This window comes from Hyla sarda, chromosome 1 (assembly GCF_029499605.1).
Source record: "Hyla sarda isolate aHylSar1 chromosome 1, aHylSar1.hap1, whole genome shotgun sequence".
Classification (NCBI taxonomy): domain Eukaryota; kingdom Metazoa; phylum Chordata; class Amphibia; order Anura; family Hylidae; genus Hyla; species Hyla sarda.
In genome coordinates this window covers 19,128,892-19,148,973 of record NC_079189.1, presented here as the reverse complement: position 1 = coordinate 19,148,973, position 20,082 = coordinate 19,128,892, and the positions used below count along the sequence as shown (strand labels likewise).

General features: G+C 41.7%; 1 long non-coding RNA gene across 1 annotated transcript in view; it reads left to right on the top strand.

Moving 5' to 3' along the window:
• Positions 1-4,635: 4,635 nt before the first annotated feature.
• The window catches only part of LOC130319588 (uncharacterized), a 123,081-nt gene continuing 107,634 nt past the window's right edge, over positions 4,636-20,082 (top strand). Inside the window, exons 1-2 of the long non-coding RNA XR_008865787.1 lie at positions 4,636-4,707; positions 6,186-6,301. This is a non-coding gene — a long non-coding RNA (uncharacterized LOC130319588). The remainder of the gene's footprint in view (positions 4,708-6,185; positions 6,302-20,082) is intronic.

Genomic DNA, 20,082 nt, shown 5'->3' with positions numbered 1-20,082 from the left:
ATCCAATTTAGCCTCCTTCTCAGAAGGCAAGAAAAAAATTCCCTCATTTTGGGTTTATACCGAGGGTCTGAGTGTGGCTATCCAGTACTCTTCACTTCCCTTCAAGCTTCTTATTGTGCAAGCAGGAAAGCATACACCTAGCTATCCTTGCCAGCTTTTCTGAGGGCCCAGGTTGTTCCTCCTCCGTCCCATACTTCCAAGGTTGGTCATGCTCCTCCTTGTCCTCATCAGTGTTGCCTTGTGTAAGGTCCTTGTCCCCTTTCTCTTCCATCTCCAAATCCTCCTCCTCAGTTCCCACTACCTCCTCATCCAACTTCTCCTCCTCAAGGAGAACATCCATACTGTTGCCATCAAGACATGTAGTCTCCTCCATCCCTCCTTTTTCTATCATCGCCGTCAGCATCAGAGGCATCACATCGTCAATGCCACTGTCTTCCTTGCTGACATATCAGTGCTGTACTAGGACTGCCATGAACTTTCTTACTGGCAGAGAACATGGTGGGGTCTCCTGCCCTCTTTCCTGTCCACCAACTCATTTTCCAGACATGTTTTTTTTGTTACTTTTATGCTTTTTAGGTGAATTTTCACCATCCTACTTGTCAAATCTAAGTTTCAACGCTTTGAATGATTTTTGCGTGGCTGAGATGACAGCACAATGAGCACTGAAGGTGTTTGCAGAACAATATGAAATGCACCAGAACAATATAACACTACAGGCTAGATATGGGTAACTTCAACACACTTTTTGCATGGAAGAGATGACAGCACAATGCGTGCTGAAGGTGTTTGCGGAAATCTATTATATTCACTACTGTGTTGACAGGCCCTATAGGCATATAAAAGTGCCACTTGAATACACTTTGTGGGTGGGTGGCACAGATCACTGCACCTCACTAGCTACTGTAGCTGGTTCAGGAACACTTTTCGATTCAGGTATGTGCAGGTATGAGCCTTGAAAAAGGCTTTGTATTTGAGGTAGCAAAAGATGAGCCCTTCAGAGGCTGTGATTAAGATGCCCCCTCCTTGTATGCTGTTGGTGTATAGGAGCCCCTGCAGGATTCTTGCATGGGGATTTAATCCTGTTCACACATGCACACACACAAGGTCTCTCTTTCTAATCTATATTTTTTCTTTCTAATCACTAACTGCCCCTATGTCTCCCTCTATCCCTCTCTCTCTGTCTCTTCTCTGCAGAAGGTCCAGCGCTCTGAACGCTGTGGGCGACGTCAATGGCCTTTTATCTGTGTTCCTGGCTGTGTCCTATTGGCCTTTGTGGTAGTTGACACAGTATGCTGCAAATCACAAGATAGACCTGGGTTATCATGTGTTATGCTGATGTCCCTACGTCCTCTCACGGCCCTGTTCCTGCATTGCTTCCTCTGTACAACAAAAAAACATGCTTTCCGGTTTTTCACGCTATTTACCAGCTTGCGCGAGCTAAGCCGGTAAAAGCTTGAGTGTTCTCCGAGCCGGAAAAATCCTATAGTTTGGGTCGAATCCGGGTTTGCCAGATTTGTCTCGCTCATCTCTAGTGACAAATACCCCATTCTGCATCCTGTTGCTACTCCTAGTACTATTCCTGCCACCAATACTGTTATCTGCCCCTATAGTGTACCTGCGGTGCTGTTGGTTCCCCAGATACTGTACTGCAGAAAAAATAGAGTTGCCCTGCTGCCCCCTCTTTTGCTTCTAATCTTTTAGTTCTAGTCTAATCTTTTAAGGGGACATTTATCAAAGCATTTAGTAGGTTTTTTCTGCTTAAATTTTTTTTGCGAAAATGTCACACACAAAAAAAAAAAAAAAAAAAAAAAAAGAAACTTGCTTACCAAAGCAAAAAATGATTTTTGACTTGCAGTGGTCAGAGACTTATCAAGTGCAAAAGTCACAAAAAAGTCACATCGTACTACTAAATTTACTCCAGCTCAGACATGGAGCAGAAAAAGCCACTACCAACGCGAAAAGAAAAAAAAATTTGCTTATGTGAAAGAAATTTATCAACAGGCTGAAACCAGTTGATAAATAAGTCGCCCATAAGCAAAAACATCGTAAGAAAAAAATAACTAAAAAAAGGAATACTTAAGCAAACATTGATAAATGTCCCCCTTAGTTCCTGCTGCTATCACTGTGCTGCCCAATGCCCCCAAATACCCTACTGCATAAACAACAAAAGATAGTACCCCCAATAATAGTGCAGTACACTTGGGGGCATTTATTATGTTTTTGTGCAATTGTCTTGGAGTATAAAGAAATATTGTGCAAATTTTTATGCAGATGATAAATACCGCACCCCACCCCACCCCAACTCATACCCCTCTAAAATATTAGCACAGAATTAAGTAAAATGCTCGGCTGCATAGCTGGTGGTATAGACTCTAAACCCACAGTAAGTGAATGTAAACTTGCCTAGGATGAACATATATCTAACATAAGATAAAAATAAAAAGGAGATAATATGAGGGTGGACTAGATAGACCAGAAGTATCAGCCACTACACATTTTTTATATTACAGAGTACCTGTCACCAAATGAAACTTTTAATATATTGTTGTTTATGTAATTCTAAGACACTTTTGCTAATCACTTTGCTGTTTAAATGATCAATCTTTCTATGTTTTTTATTTCATTGAAAAAACAACCACAAGGTGGCTCTGTTCTGTTCCCAACAGATAGTTCGGTCTCCTCCCGGCCAGGCAGGAGACCAAACTAAGGAAGTGCATGTGTGCACAGAACAGAGAGGGTGGAAGTTCTCCCCGGCAGGCTTCAGATGATGTTGCGCATGTCGGGGAGAGTCCCCTCCAAAGGTCCGCAGCTCACAGGGAGTGAGCAAGATAAAACCAGGCACAGTGAGTGTTTTAAAAGGGGGAGAACTTTTATTAACGAGGAAAAGGGAGGAGTAAAAAAAACTTTGTGACAGATACTCTTTAACTTTTGGCATGTCAACATGTCAAAAAAGAAGTCTCAAACCCTTGACCCCCTCCGATTAATAGTTACAGCTAGATGAAGCACACAGCACCATGCATTACTTTTCGGTGCAGCTCCCAGTCTGATTGACAGCTTAAAGGGGTATTCCGCTGCTCAGCGTTAGGAACAAAATGTTCTGAATGCTTAGAGACAGCGCTGGGAGCTCGTGATGTCATAGCCCCGCCCCCTCATGACATCACACCCCTCCCATAGACTTGCATTGATGGGCGGGGCCATGACGTCACAAGCTCCCGGTGCCGGCTCTAAGCGTTCAGAACATTTTGTTCCAAATGCTGTGCAGCGGAGTACCCCTTTAATAGTCTAAAACAGCCACAAATCACAGGAGCAAGGTCGGAATTTCATGGCAGTGCCTAGGTCTTTGTAAGCCCTCTCCAATAGGGGTCTTCCATCTTTGGAAAAAAAAAAATATTTTCTTTCCTCCACCACCATTCCCCTGCTGATTCCTGAGATGAGGGGACACTAACTACTGTGGCACAGGAGAGAAGGAGGGCACTAATGACTGTGACATATGGAGAGATGAGGGGGCACTACTGACTGTGACACAGGAATAAATCAGGGGACACTAATGACAGTGACACAATAAGAGCTGAGGGGCAGGGGCGGACATATCGCCTGTGCAGTTGGTTCAGCTGCACAGGGGCCCAGCATGTAAGGGGGCCCGCCGCCCTTTGAAAGGCACTGCGCTGCCACTGCTCACTGTTCTAAAGTGGCCGCATAGTCTATCCCATAGTCCGGCAGTGGCTGCACAATGCGAAAAGTAGCATGGGCCGGCCCCCGCTGCCTCACTTTAGCATACGAGGTACTGACACTAATATCAGGACCTTGTATGCAGTGGCGGAGCTGAGAGCTATAAGCTCCCAGCTCCGCCACTCAGTCCACTAACCTACTGCGGAGAAACCAGGACGTCCGCATCACGGCATGGGCGGTGCGATGATATGACATCATCACGCCGCCTACGTGATGATGCGGACGTTACTGCGCCGGATGGAAGTTGTTGTTTTGGTTTTTATTTGTTTGTTATGTGGTAGCCCTTGGGGGGTGTATGGTATGGTATATGAGGGGTTAATCTTTAACCCGAAAGTTTGTGACGCCAGGCTGAGGGCTATTATGCTGAATAAATGTTCCGGCCTATCGCCGCCCAGGAACGATAGGTGCATGAAATGACTGAAGGTCCACAAAGAGATTAAACTTGAACTTGAATAACTTTACTGAAGAACTTGCAGTATCCACAGCACAGTAACAGTCTCATACAGACAGTCCTTTGGTTGCTTAGTGACTGACAGTTATTGCGGACCATGAATTAGTAAACAATCTTTGAATTTAGGGAGAGATTTTGCAGGTCCGTCTGGATTTAGGGGAGTTATTATGTCCGGTGATGCTGCAGAGTGTTTGGGAATAGCTACACTCTAGGTTTATATTGATCCGGCCATTGCCGCAAGACTCGGGCCTAGCTCACTGCGACAGCTGCGATACAGATGCAGGAACAAGAGAGCGAAAAGATGGCCGCCGCTCCCTTATATGGGCAGGGGCGGGGCAAATCTGATTGGTCCGAACATCTGCCATTCACCATTACATGGTGTAATGGGATTGATGACGTGCAGGGCCTATACACATAATAAAACCAAAATGAGGCTAGAAATACCAAAGTGAGGCCTGGAATGCATCCAGAGTGAGGCTTGGAACGCACCACATGACCCGAAGGCCCTGCAACGCCAATAGAAACAGGTAATTAACTCTTTATTTACATTTATTTATCTCTATTTACAATAACCTTATAGGATTCTAGGATATCTGAGCTGTAATAGAGGCGACTAGGGGTAAACTATACTACAGGGCTCCCTTCATCCTAGGGACTCTGGCTATAGGGACCCACAACTACACAGGTACCGCATCAGATGCGGGACCTGGACACCACAGTTATCTATTTTTTTATTTATTTTGAAGTAAAATAGGGAGTGGGAATGGAGGGGGGGGGGGGGGGCTGGAGATAAAGCCTACCTACCTACCTGCATAAAGGGGGGGGAGATCGAGCTCTCTATGGAGGGTGAAAAGTCTGTCTAAATACCTGCCTAAAGGAGGGGGGGATAAGGCTAACTAAAGAGGGTGGAAAGGGGGGAGGGGAGCCTGTCTACCTACCTACCTGCCTAAAGGGGGGGGGGGGAGATTAGTCTATCTATAGAGGGTGGAAAGGGGGAGGGGAACCTGTCTACCTACCTACCTGCCTAAAGGGGGGGGGGGGAGATTAGTCTATCTATAGAGGGTGGAAAGGGGGAGGGGAACCTGTCTACCTACCTACCTGCCTAAAGGGGGGGGGGGAGATTAGTCTATCTATAGAGGGTGGAAAGGGGGAGGGGAACCTGTCTACCTACCTACCTGCCTAAAGGGGTGGGGAGATTAGTCTATCTATAGAGGGTGGAAAGGGGGGAGGGGAACCTGTCTACCTACTTTCCTGAAGGGGGGGGGGGGGGGAGATCAATCTATCTATACAGGGTGAAAAGGTTGGAGGGGGGAAGCCTGATTAACTATCTCAGTGTTTCTCAACCAGGGCGCCTCCAGCTATTTCAAAACTACAACTCCCAGCATGCCTGGACAGCGAGTTGTAGTTTTGCAACAGCTGGAGGCATCCTGGTTGGGAAACACGGACCTATCTAATATAACTGCTATATGGTCGCACAAAGGGGGCCTATCTACTGTATGGGGACACAGAGGGGCCTATCTACTGTATGGGGGCACAAAGGGGGCCTATCTACTGTATGGGGGCACAAAGGGGGCCTATCTACTGTATGGGGACACAGAGGGGCCTATCTACTGTATGGGGACACAGAGGGGCCTATCTACTGTATGGGGGCACAAAGGGGGCCTATCTACTGTATGGGGGCACAAAGGGGGCCTATCTACTGTATGGGGGCACAGAGGGGCCTATCTACTGTATGGGGGCACAGAGAGGCCTATCTACTGTATGGGGGCACAGAGGGGCCTATCTACTGTATGGGGACACAGAGAGGCCTATCTACTGTATGGGGGCACAGAGGGGCCTATCTACTGTATGGGGGCACAGAGGGGCCTATCTACTGTATGAGGGCACAGAGGGGGCCTAACTGCTATGTGGGGTCACTATTACTATATGAGACAATATTGATTGCAAGTTTGTATAGTAGCATGGATGGTGCTGAAACAAGGAGCCTAAATTTTTTGTCTGGCAGATTCTGCAGAGACAAGTCCTGGACGGGAGAAGTCTTCATGATGCCCAGGACCGATGGAGAAGAAAAGTAAAAGTGAACGAATCTGAACAAAGATGATGTCACCTCTGATTGTAACTGTAAGCATTTGTATAGTCTCTAGTGCCTGTGTAGTGTTGGTATCTACCTGTATATGATCACCGTACAGGGTAAACCTTGGTCTTTGCATAGTGGATTTTTTTCAGTAGCAGTGTGGGGATATTAGTCATTCTGTGGTAGAAGTGGTCATGGTGTGACGGTATTATTTGTCCCTTGTATACTGGTATTATTAATAATATCAATCTCAGTATACAGGATTTGGTCAGTAACAGTATTATGGTAATATGTATGTGGATAATATTCCTCCTTGTATACTGGTATTATTGGTAGTATTGGTCTTAATAACTGGTCAGGATTTGGTCAGTAACAGTATGATGGTCATATGTATAGTGATAATAATTCTCCTTGTATACTTGGTTATATTGGTCTCAGTATACAGGATTTTTAAATAGAACCCTTTTCAAACTTTGCGCCTTTTTACCTTTTGAATTTGTGGACTTTGATTGGATCTTGGATGCTGACACAATTTTACTGAAATATTTAGCGAAGTAGTGGTGTACTCCGTGAGATATGTGTATACACATTAATATAGGTATGCGCGTGTGTGTATATGTGTATACATATTATATGTGTATGTAAATATATATATATATATATATATATATATATATATATGTACAGTGGTCCTTCAACATATGATATTAATTGGTTCCAGGAGAACCATCATATGTTGAAACCATCATATGTCGAGTACATATGTCTATGTAAAAATGGTAATTGGTTCTGGGGCCTCGGAACCATTGTATGTTGAATACATATCTCTATGGGAAACTGCTAATTGGTTCTGGGATGACCATTGTATGTGGAGTGTATGGGGAGTGTTTAACAAACCAGGGTGCCTCCAGCTGTTGCACAACTACAACTCCCAGCATGCATGTACAGCCATTGACTGTCTGGGCATGCTGGGAGTTATAGTTTTGCAACAGCTGGAGGCACACTGATAGGGAAACATTGATGTATGGGGTGTATAGTGTGTATATGTATTGTATGTGATGTGTGACATCGCATACAGTACTGTACAGTTCTTTAAATACCTTCAGGGGGGAGAGAATGTCCTCCATTACCATCCTGCCGACTACAGCTCTATAGGAAAGGAAGGGGAGGGCAGCCAGCAGCTCATTGGATGCCTGCAGCAAGATGCTGCATGCTATTGGCTATGGCTGCACTGGGGGGCGGGGCTTACACAGAGCTCACAGTGGAAGCCTGTGTGAGTTAGCAGGACAGCATGTGAGTAACAGGAGGCAGAACGGGGCACACGGGGCACATTAAACAACTATCTGTCAGATGCTGAAGTTGTCAGCGCTTTCAGATAGCTGTTTGTACGATGGCCCCGACACCCAGCAGCATCATATGTCGAGGCTGCCTTCAACATATGATGGGCTCTGAGAGGCCATCATATGTTGAAATGATCATATGTCGGGGCCATCATAAGTCGGGGGGTCACTGTTTATATATGTGTATATATATAGCCTTGTAAAGTGATACGCCTGGGCTCGGCACAATGACACAATGCTGTGGGCCTGATATACAATAATTTCCAGGGCTGGTTTTTACCCCCAGTCCGGCCCAGGCACTTTAGACAGTGAGTGTACAGCCGACCAACCCGGGTCTGACCAGGGAAGTCGCGCAAGTGGCGTACCTCCGCAGACCCACGCTGGAGGACATCAGTGACGTCACTCATCAGTAGTGTTGCTCGCGAATATTCGCAATGCAAATTTTATTCGCGAATATCGCATATTCACGAATTTGCGAATATTCGCGAATATAGCACTATATGTTCGCAATTACGAATATTCATTTTTTTTTTTGTTTGTTTTTTCACAGTACACATCACAGTGATCATCCCTCTCTGCTTCCAGCTTGTGTGGTGTAAAGAAGGCTCTAATACTACTGTGTGAGACCGCCGGGCGAATTTTCGCATATGCGAAAATCTGTATATGCAAAGTTTCGCATGTGCAAATTTTTTATATGTAAATTTTCGCATACGCGAATTTTTTGCGTATGCAAAGATAAATCGCGAATATTACGAATATGCGAATTTAGCGAATATATGACGAATATTCGCCAATATACTCGAGAAATATCGCAAATTCGAATATGGCCTATGCCGCTCAACACTACTCGTCAGGCCACCGCCAGAAAGGAGAAGCGTTGCGCAGGCCAGTTAAGTGTGTATATGTGTGTGTCTATGTGTGTGTGTCTGTGTATGTGTGGGGGGGGGTGGGGGAAATGTGGGGACTCTGCTACCTAATGTTGGGAAACTAGGCTACCTAATGTGAAGAAACTGCTACCTAATATGGGAAATCTGTGCTACCTAATGTGAGGAATCTATGCTACCTAACGTTGGGAAGCTATGCTACCTAATGTGGGGAAACTATTCTACCTAATGTGGGGAATCTATGCTACCTAATGTGGGGAAACTGCTACCTAATGTGGGTAAACTACTACCTAATGTGGGGAAACTATGCTACCTATTGTGGGGGGCCTGAATGAGCTGCAGCATATGGGGGTCAATCTGAGTAAGTGACATATGAAGAGGGGAGGGGTTCCTGAACAATTGACGTATGGGGGGGGGCCTAGGCACATTCTTTGCACAGGGGCCCTCTGCTGTCTGTGTCCGCCCCTGCTGAGGGGATACTAATGACTTTAAAACAGGGAAGAGATAAAGTCACACTAATGAGACTGTGACACACAGGGAGATGAGGGGACACTAATGACTGTGACACAGGGAGAGATCAGAAGACACTTATGACTGACACAGGGAGATATGAGGATACACTAATGACTGTGACACAGGGAGAGATGAGGGTACATTAATGACTGTGACACAGGGAGAGATCAGAAGACACTTATGACTGTGACACAGGAAGAGATGAGGGTACACTAATGACTGTGACACAGGGAGAGATGAGGGTACACTAATGACTGTGACACAGGGAGAGATCAGAAGACACTTATGACTGTGACACAGGAAGAGATGAGGGTACACTAATGACTGTGACACAGGGAGGGATCAGAAGACACTTATGACTGTGACACAGGAAGAGATGAGGGTACACTAATGACTGTGACACAGAAAGAGATGAGGGGACACTAATGACTGTGACACAGGAAGAGATGAGGGGACACTAATGACTGTGACACAGGGAGAGATGAGGGGACACTAATGACTGTGACACAGGGAGAGATGAGGGTACACTAATGACTGTGACACAGGGAGAGATGAGGGGATATTAATGACTGTGATACAGGAGAGATAAGAGGACAGTAATGAATTGTGTCACGTCGTGTGACTCGTGGCAAAACAAATTTGTCAGGCAATGGGATATAATGAAGCCTATGAGTCAGTGAGTCTGCACACCAAGCCAGATCTCAGCACTGACACCCTGACTGATCTTAACTTTTGTTGGAATCTTGTTACATAGTTGGATGTGATCCATAAATTGTAAAGGGAGAGGGGGGGGGCACTCATCATAACAACTTAAAACGTACCTGTCAATAAAAAATTTTTTTTACATGGCCTGGTATATATGGGTCAGGGTCTGAGAGAGAAACATGCGGCCATGCACTACTCCTGCTCTCTGTCGATGTAAGACCAGGATGGCTCCATAGATTGACATTATGAGCCTGCCCTAGTCATGTGACACAGATCAAAGAGAGAATGTGCTATGTGTGCAATTCTCCTGACTCATTCTCATGATCGGTAAAAAGGAAAATTCAGACACCCTGACCAATCAAAAATTTTAATGTCTCTACAAGTAGTTTTTTTTTTCTTTTTTCATGACAGTGCCCATTTAAGGCATTAGAGAAATGTTGTCTGAACCCATTGATGGTTCTACCTGAATAACTTACGTGTATGGGGGTCTTCTGACTTTCGCCTGACAAAATCTGTAAAGGGTCAGCCATGTCTAATTTAAACATTCAATCCTTAAATTTTTCCTGCATGATACATGAGCCCCTCTCCCCATTAAAAACACATGCACTCTCAGTCAAGATGAGCATGCATGTGTAACGAAGCTGGATGCGGATCCTCTAACCTGTGTGGCTGATGACTCGGACCGTATCTGGGAGCGGAGTCTAAGGTGCCGCTGGTCTTCACCAGGTCGCTACCCCCGACACGGCTCGACCACACAGGTAGCTGGGCATGGCGAGGTACCAGAGGATAAGGCAGTAGCGTAGTCAGACATAGCAGAAGGTCAAGGCAGGCGGCAAAGGTATGGAGTCAAATAACGTAGTGGGAAGGTCTGGATACACGGGTAAGGCAAACAGGCAATAAGGAATGCTTAATCTCAGGCTAGGGGCACTGAAGATCTGGCAGGGAAGTGTGGGAGGTGCAGGAACTTATAATGTGGTGTCAGGTGCAAACACAAATTATGGGCACACTGGCCCTTCAAATTTCAGAGCTCTGTCGCGGGCGCGCCCTAGGAGACGGGGACGCGAGTGCTGGAGCTGAGACACAGAAGTAGCGGAGCAGAGTGAGTGATGGGCTGGGATTCGCATGCAAATTCCAGCCCCGCAGGCAAACGGGGACCCCGGGACACTGCGCTCACGGCCGGAGCGCAGCGCGTGACAGCATGTATATGGATGGGCGGGGAAGGAATAGCTTTTGGTTGAATAAACAATCAGCCAACAGTTATTGAAAGTGTATACGATTGCAACAATACCCAAGTATGTAAGGTTTGATTTTGTTTTACTTCTGGTGAAAATTATAACTGCACAAAAATTTGGATGTGTAAAAATGTCATATTCTGGCCCCTATAACTTTAAATTTTTTTTTTTTTTTTTTTACGAGTACACCATTGACCGTGCAGTTTAATTAACAATGTATTTATAGTTCGGACATTTATGCACGCGGCATTACCACATATGTTTCTGTTTATTTTTGTTCAATTTTTTTTTTTAAATGGGAAAAGGGAGGTGATTCAAACTTTTATTAGGGGAGGGGTTAAATCACATTTATTAACTTTTTTTTCACTTTTATTTTTACACTTGTATAGCCCCCCATAGGGGACTATAACATGCAATACATTGATTGCATACACTGATTAATGCTATGCCATAGCATAGCATTGATCAGTGTTCTCCGCGCTCCATTGCTCCAGCCTGGATCTCAGGCATGGAGCAGTAGACCGCTGATCGGACGGCGAGGAGGAAGGTAGGGAGCCTTCCTCAGCTGATGGGGACATCATGGTTTTACCGCGGTGGTCCAGATCAGCTCCGCTGAGCTGCTGGGATGTATTTTTTTACATTTTAGATGCGGCCATCAACTTTGATCACTGCGTCTAAAGGGGTAATAATGGTCATCCCCGAGATGGGTGATGTCAGGTATTAGCCACGGGTCCCAGGCGTTGCTAGGTGCCGGACCCGTGTCCTCTTCTGACCCCTATAACTCTAATTTTTTCAGTATACGGGCTGGTATGAGGGGTCATTTTTAGTGCCGTGGTCTGTAGTTTTTATTTGTCCAGTTTTTGTTTTGATGGAACTTTTTGATCGCCTTTTTTAATAAACATTATTGGGGAGATTTATCAAGACTTATCCAGAGGAAAAGTTGCTGAGTTACCCATAGCAACCAATCAGATCGCTTTTTTCAATTTTGAAAAGGCCTCTGAAAAATGAAAGAAGTGATCTGATTGGTTGCTATGGGCAACTCAGCAACTTTTCCTCTGGACAGGTTTTGATAAATCCCCCCCATGGACTGGGAGTGGGCACAGGGCACACATATACGTAAACAGCGGCCACTAGGGATTAAAATACACACTATCATAGAGTTACAATCCAGACTAACTTTTTTGCGAGAGTAATAAAGTTATGGTATTAGTGGAAATGAATAGTGTTTCTACAGAAAAGAGACAAATACGATCAAGATAAAAAGTCCAGACAATGCATTAAAGGGGTACTCCGGCCCCAAGACATCTTATCCCTGATCGCGGGGGTCCCGTCGCCCCCTCAATACAAGTCTATGGAAGGGGGCATGACGCCCCCTCCCATAGACTTGCATTTAGGGGGCGGGGCATGACATCACACACGGGCGGAGTTGTGACATCACGATACTCCGTCCCCGTGGTCGGGAGGCATAAGACTGAGAGCCTCCAGCGCTTCCGGCAGTACTTACAGGTGGGTGCTGCATGCTAGATTGCAGGGGTCCCCAGCGGCAGGACCCCCACGGTCAGACATCTTATCCCCTAGATAAGATGTCTTGGGGCCGGAGCACCCCTTTAAGTCTCCTAGGTGTAAACCTATATATATAAATATATATATATATATATATATATATATATATATATATATAAAATTCTTTTTGCCTCAAAGAATCAAATACACAAATGACAAATCTCGGTTATAAATAAAAAAACATAAAAAAAATACAAACAAAACTGTTACATCGAAATCCACTAATATAGAATGTTTTTTTAAATTGTGTCGTCTAACTGCCAAAAATTAAAAAATTTACTTAAGCCGTCGCTTAAAGGAGAAGATATTCTCTAAATGTTGTAGTCTGATCCAGCAAGGGTTACAGAAGGAGCAGTGGGAGGGAGAGATGGTCATAGGAAAGCTATACAGTGCAACACCTCATTAGCTCGCTGGCACCACAATGTCTGGACCCTGACGCATCAATAGCCTGAGAAGTCTGAGAAGACCCTCGTACAAAACTTCCAAGTTCTCACTCCGGACACATACACACATATAGACGCACTGGATTTACTCTACACTTATCGCTCTGCAGACAAGGTAAGTTTTATACTTCCTGTAAAAAATGTTTTATTTATTTTGAATATTTTTTTAAAAAACATTTAAAATTGAGTTTTGTAGTTGTTGTTTTTTTCACTTTTTTTTCCCCATGCATTTGTGTTTCTCAGTTTCTATAATATATTTAATTATATATATATATATATATATATATATATATATATATATATACACACACATATATATATATAAATATATATATATACTCAAATTCGAATTTCTTGTTTTTTGCTTTTATAAAGATTTCTGCCATCAACATGATTTATTCAGTCCTTTACATTTTTAGTTATTTGTTTCTTTTTAGTTATTTAGTTTAGCCAGTTCTTACTTTTTTTTTACTTATTTAGCTGTTATATGGGTTGTGTCAGGGTAGTGTGACCAAGTTTTGTCAATTGTTTTCAGGAAAGGTTTCAAGTAATAAGTTACGCCTTAGTTAATGGACAGATAGGGGCGTTTGTTTTTGGGTGAGACTGTTCGCTGTGATTTGATGGTTTTATAATGGATTAACATTATTAAAAATGAATATATAGGTAGTTTATGTAAAAAAATTATTGAATAGTAAAAAAAAAAAATGCAATTACAAGCAAACTGATATTTGTTTTAAAAAATGAATCCAAAAATTCAAATAATAATTTTTTTATTATTAATAATAATAATATAATACATTTTTTAATTATAACTGTTGACAATCATAAACACCCCCCTGTGTTCGCTAATGCTTTTGGGTCAAGAAGTCAACTATTTTGTGCTAAAAAACTTAAGTTTTCAGTTGATACAAGTCCTCCATACTCTTGTAGCCTATTACGATGCCAGCAACATAAAAGAAATTTAAAAAAAAAGTTGATCGTAAACAAAAAGAAGCAGTGGCATGTTAGACCAGGGTGTGTCTATTACATTAATTCATGGATATCTGGATATCATTTTGGCCTATCTTTTGTCATTCCTTTCTTTTTTTATCGAGATATAAATAAAAATTTAAAAAACACCACTTAAGCATGTAGGTTGGTGTTGTACGTTGTAGACTCTTTTTGACGTATCAATTGTCTATTACCCATCATCCAATCTGCACAACATGGTGGGAGATGATTCTTTGTTGGTTAATTGTATTTTATTGATTGATCTACCTATTGTAAGTGGCTTCTTTGCGAGGGTATTAGAAGTAATAGAAGTAGATAAAAATGAAGACATAATCATTTATGGTGGATTTTTCTCACTGAGTTTTCAAAAATAATTTAAACGTTGGGACAAAATTCGTCTCTAAAATTCTATGCTCATAATGTACGATCATTTTATACTTTAAACGCCTTTTTTTAATTTAGTTTTAGTATAATTTTTCACTATAAATGTTACTTGTTCTTCTGTCCTGAAGGTTCAACCTTCTAAGGGCCCCGGTTAAAATCTACACTCACATAAATAAATACTGCCAATGATTTATAGATTCGGTAATATTTATTTATTTATTTATTTATTTATTCATTCATTCACATTTTGTTTGTTGTTATTTCATAATTTTTTTCAAGATCTGCCATTTTGTTGTTTTCTTTTTTGGTATCAAGTTGGGAAATGGAAAAAAAAAGTTTTATTACACTTGATTTCTTTTGAATTAATCTGGTTTTATACAGCGCTTCTAAGAAATACGCTGCATTTCAGCGCAGGGGTGGGGGCCTTTTTTCTGAAGTGTTTTTCACCGGAAAATTGCTTAAAGCCAGTAGTGAAACAATGCCAACAGTGCCTTTTTTAATATATTTGGTATTCATACTATTTTTTGGTGTGTTTTCTGGTGGGGTCAAAATGTATTGTTTTAGGTATAGTTTTCTTTATTGTGTGTGTGTGTGATTTTCCGTACCATTCATTATAGGACCTAAGAAAATTGGTGCATGTAAAAAAATTGTACAAACCATAAAACACTGCATTAAAAAAATTGCATAAAACAAACGTGAAAATGTTGTCGTCAAATAAAAAAAATGCCACAAAACAGCCAATGAAGAGGCCCTTTGATGTCAAACAAAAATGTAGACGTTTGTTGAACAGTAGAATAGAGGCTGTAACAAAGGTCAGACTACAGCGTAATAGGGGAATTGATAAAACTCTATAAGAAATATCAGTAACTGTTACTGTATCGATGAGTCTGTCCAGCGTATGATCACCGATTTTCTGACCAGCAGGGTGAACACAGTAGTTGTTGTTGTTTAGGTTTCTTTATACTTTTTTGTTACAATGTCATTAATTTCAGACTGATGGAATTATAAAGTCGATATGCTACCGATGAATATCTTGAAAACCTCCGCTAGAATACTATAAACAGTCCTGTACTTTCACTGTATGTAATAGCAATGCTACAAAAAAATGTTCTCAGGTCAACTAAAGTTCAGCCCATTGTTGCTGAATGGAAGTTTTGACGTAAAAGGGAACGTTTTTATGAACCGACCAGTAGAACTGTGTAGTTCAGTATGAGCTATCGAGGCCCGACCCCGGTAAAAGACAGTGTTTCTCAATACGAGATCACATTGGTCAGCTCCTTGCAATGCGTCACTGGTATAATGATCTTCTACGATGGGTAGAGCCTTTCCTCATTCACTTAGCTACACTCGGGAGTTCGGAGAGCCGTGAGGAAGGATGATCTAGTACCGTTATCAGGCCTGTTTTGCGAATGATTCTAGGGTGAGTATTCAAAAACATGACTTACCCAATTATAACTCCACTTGTTCTAGGTTCGATAGCTTGTTTTATGCTTTAGGCTTTTGTATACTTTTGAGGACTTTTGTAGGCCATCACAGGTACTTCTCTGTAGTCTTCTACACTACAGCAAGGGTAGAGTCTACAGTGTTCTTACATTTCTACCTATCTCGCAACAATCTATATGACTATGCTGCCTCGTGAAGAATTTGTATGATATTATCCACACCTAAAAAGTGACTAAGCTATTTAATAATCTCTAATATATTTTGTACTCGGTGTTTAGGAAAGTGTCACTTTATACATTTATTGGAATACACTTTCAATTATTTGGAGAAAAAGTATTCAAACGTATGTATTGTATATATAGATAATATTTCTATTTTGGGCTTACTTGTATTCTTTTTTTGTGCTTTTGCTTTGACATAAAATGTAATTTAAAAAAATGATAAAGTTTCGAAAGACGACCTGATCTGAGGGTATTGCCCGAGTTCAAGACTTTAAAAAAGAAAAACTGACTTAAGGACTCAAATTAAATATAGAAAAGAAGTGATATCATTCGAATGTCGTACGGTTTAATGAATATATTTAAAACAGTGGGTGGGATATTTTAGAGATTCGGATTAAGATGAATTTCCATTTCCGTTATAGAATTTAGTACAGAATCTTTTTTTTATTTCTATTTCAAATCCTCAACGTGAGTTCCCTTAAAAAATATGAGTTTTCTGCTTGAATATTTTTATAAAATGAAGAATCGCTCTGTAGCCGAACCTTTAAAAAAAAATTAAAAAAATTATAAAATAAAATAAATTAAAATATTTATAAGCAAATCTATTTAACCGATAAAGAACAATCTACTTTATATAAAAATCTGACAAGATTTTCATCCAAAAGTAAACGTTTAGCACTTGTCTTGCGATTGTAATGCCACGAAGAATGCGCTTTGTAACTTTTTTAAATAATCGCTATTATAATCATTTTCAGCATAATAATGCGTTTGAACCTTTTTAGTTTAGTTTTTGCTTGATAAAATTTCAATTTATAAGGGTGCGACACCAGAACATCCACAACTTATCTGCACCAAATTTTATAGGTTTGCCGCTGCAGATTTTGGTACCAAATATGAATTTGTATTTGTTTTATTTATTTTTTAAGTCAATGTCAGCTGCGATCGTATTGCTGATTTTGTTATGATTCTTTAGGATTACATACAATCTAAAACGCGGATTGATTTCTGTGCAAATTTTTATTCAATTTCGTTGCTACAGGAATACGCAGATTTTGACGCACACAAATCCGTTGCAGAACATGCATGTGAACCTAGTCTGAAAACAAAAGCTTTTTCCTCCAAAATTCCCCACAAAAAATGCCCCAAAAAAATCCTCAGTTTAATCATGCCACCCGCAGCCCGTTTGCTCTTGCTACATATCACAGAAACTCCCAAACCGTGAGGTTTGGGAGTTTTCAGTAAAGTGCATAGTTGAACGCAAGGACACCGTTCAACGCAAGGACGTAGGGAATGAAGGTTTGGTAGTTTCTCCATTTATTTATTTTATTTTTTATTTTTTTGTGTAGTGGTGTAAATAGTTCACAAACTAAAGGGGAAAAAGGGTTTAGATATCCATTTATGTTATATTATATAACTTTTAAACAAGTGTCCATTGGACTTTGATGGCAAATATATCTGCCCCAGATGACAGCATATTGTCTATTTTGAAGCCCAGGTTTTGGGCTGGAGACCCGTAGGAGCATTGCAAATCTGGAGAGGAGATTAGAGCTGACTGCGTAGGCACTGCCTGGAGCCAGTGAAGGGGACAAGGGCGGAGGTGGGCAAGCTTGGAATCCAGAGGTCAATAACTGGGTAACAGTTAATAAATAAAGGGGGGTAATGTAAGAATGCCAGGGCAGCTAGTAAGGCCAGGGATAGCATTACAACACAAGGCTGTTGCTTCTAGGAGAATAACTACTGTATGAAGGATGGAAGTGGGAACGCAGCAAAGGTCATATAGATGCTGAAGGACATAATAGTATTAGCGAGACAAACGGGTCAATCTGCCACCATGACCATGAAAATGGTCTTTCCAGTTACCCGATTTCACCATGTTACTGATCGGATAGACAGATTTATAGGTGGGGCTGGGGTTGATCCAGCAGTCACAATGTACATCGGTATCAATGACAAATAGTCAGTAGTAGACAGAGGGTCCTTAAAAATGGACCCCCAGGAGGTCGTTTTCAGATAGAATGCTGATGCCATGAGTGTCGCTAGAAAGACAGCAGGATCTTAGAGAGTAAAAAAAAAGGTGGATAGGATTGGGGTTCCAGTATGACATATCTGTTGGTTAAGGGCTCTCTGGTAGGGATGGGTTGCACCTAAGTGTGCAGGGTGGGGCAAAGATGGTTGGAAGAGCACTTAAACTAGGAACGGGGGTAGTGAAGATGTGTATATAAAATGGGGTTATATTGAGTAGATAGGGAGCAGGGGTTTATGCTGGTTTAGTAGGTGCTGGGGTTAGCAAGGAAAATAGGTGACTAGACATAAATGTGGACCTAGGAAAGGGGCAGAGGTTCTGCGTACAATTAAACTTAAGACGTTTGTGAATGATGGCTTTGGGGTTGGCTGTGACTGTGTAGCATCCTTATGTGTCATTTTCTATGAAGCAGGGCAACACTGGTATTTTACACAATGGAGTTTATTATAAGCTAAGGCTCTGTCAGACATCATTCTGGAAACCAAACAGATTCCGTTATAATCGATTGGGTTTTCCTGGCATCATTCCTGTTTGGCACTTATTGGATCTGCCGACACCATTTTTAATTTCTTTTGCTCCCATGGTGGAGCAGAACAATGGAAATTGTGACCTATAAATTTAGAAGAACAAGAATGAAGGAAGGCTAAACACATACTTGTCATCCATGTTGACCAATGAGCTGCCATTGCCAGGTATCATACAGAACAGTCATCAAGGTCGCCCACTCAATATGACTAGATTACCACAAGAAATACTGCGGCAGTCAAACAGATTTGTAATTTACTTCTTCTAAAAAAAATCTTAATCCTTCCAGTATGTATCAGCAGCTGTATACTACAGAGGAAGTTGAGTTGTTCTTTTCTGTATGACCACAGTGCTCTCTGCTGACACTTCTATCCATGTCAGGAACTGTCCAGAGTAGGAGCAAATCCCCATAACAAACCTCTGCTGCTCTGTACAGTTCCTGACATGGACAAAGGTGTCAACAGAGAGCACTGTGGTCAGACAGAAAACAAAAACTCGACTTCCTCTGGAGCATACAGAAGCCGATAAGTACTGGAAGTATTAAGATATTTAAATAGAAGTCATTTACAAATTTGTTTAACTTTCTGGCAACAGTTGATTTGAAAACAATTGTTTTCCACCGGAGTACCCCTTTAAGGTGTTAAATGGGATGAGAGCAGGGCTCAAGTCCTGCAGGAACACATGGGAACTAAGTTCCTGCACTTTTTCCACCGCAGCAACACCGTTCCCATTAGCAGAAGTCCTGCAGCACCAGCCCTTGTAAGCCCAAATCTTAAGAGAGTTCCCACACTTTTTTTCCCCAGGACTTGACCCCTGGATGAGAGGTGTTTTGTAATGCTTGTTCCGCTAATAAAGAAGTTTCCTTTATGCCATGTCCACACAGCATATAAACAGCCGTATTTATTTATTTATTTTTTTACAAAGATATGGCCTTTAAATTGAGATTAAAGGGGTACTCTCGTGGAAAACTTTTTTTTTTTTAATGAACTGGTGCCAGAAAGTTAAACAGATTTTTAAATGACTTCTATTAAAAAAATCTTTACCCTTCCTGTACTTTTAAGCAGCTGTATGCCACAGAGGAAATTCTGTTTTTTTTAAATTTCTTTTTCGTCTTTTCTGCAGTGCTCTCTGCTGACACCTGATGCCGGTATCAGGAGCTGTCCAGAGCAGCAGAAAATCCCCATAGAAAACCTATGCTGCTCTGGACGGTTCCTGACATGGACAGAGGTGTCAGCAGAGAGCACTGTGGACAAGACAAAAAAGAGATTAAAAAAGAAAAGAATTTCCTCTGTAGCATACAGCTGCTAAAAAGTACAGGAAGGGTAAAGATTTTTTTTAATAGAAGTCATTTACAAATCTGTTTAACTTTCTGGCACTAGTTCATTAAAAAAAAAAAGTTTTCCACCGGAGTACCCCTTTAACTTTCTGACACTAGTTGATTTAAAAAATATTTTTTTCCAGTGGAGTACCCCTTTAATCTCAATTGAACGGCTTTATCTTTGTTTAAAAAAAAAACATAAATAAATATGGCTGTTTATATGCTGTGTGAACATGGGATAAAG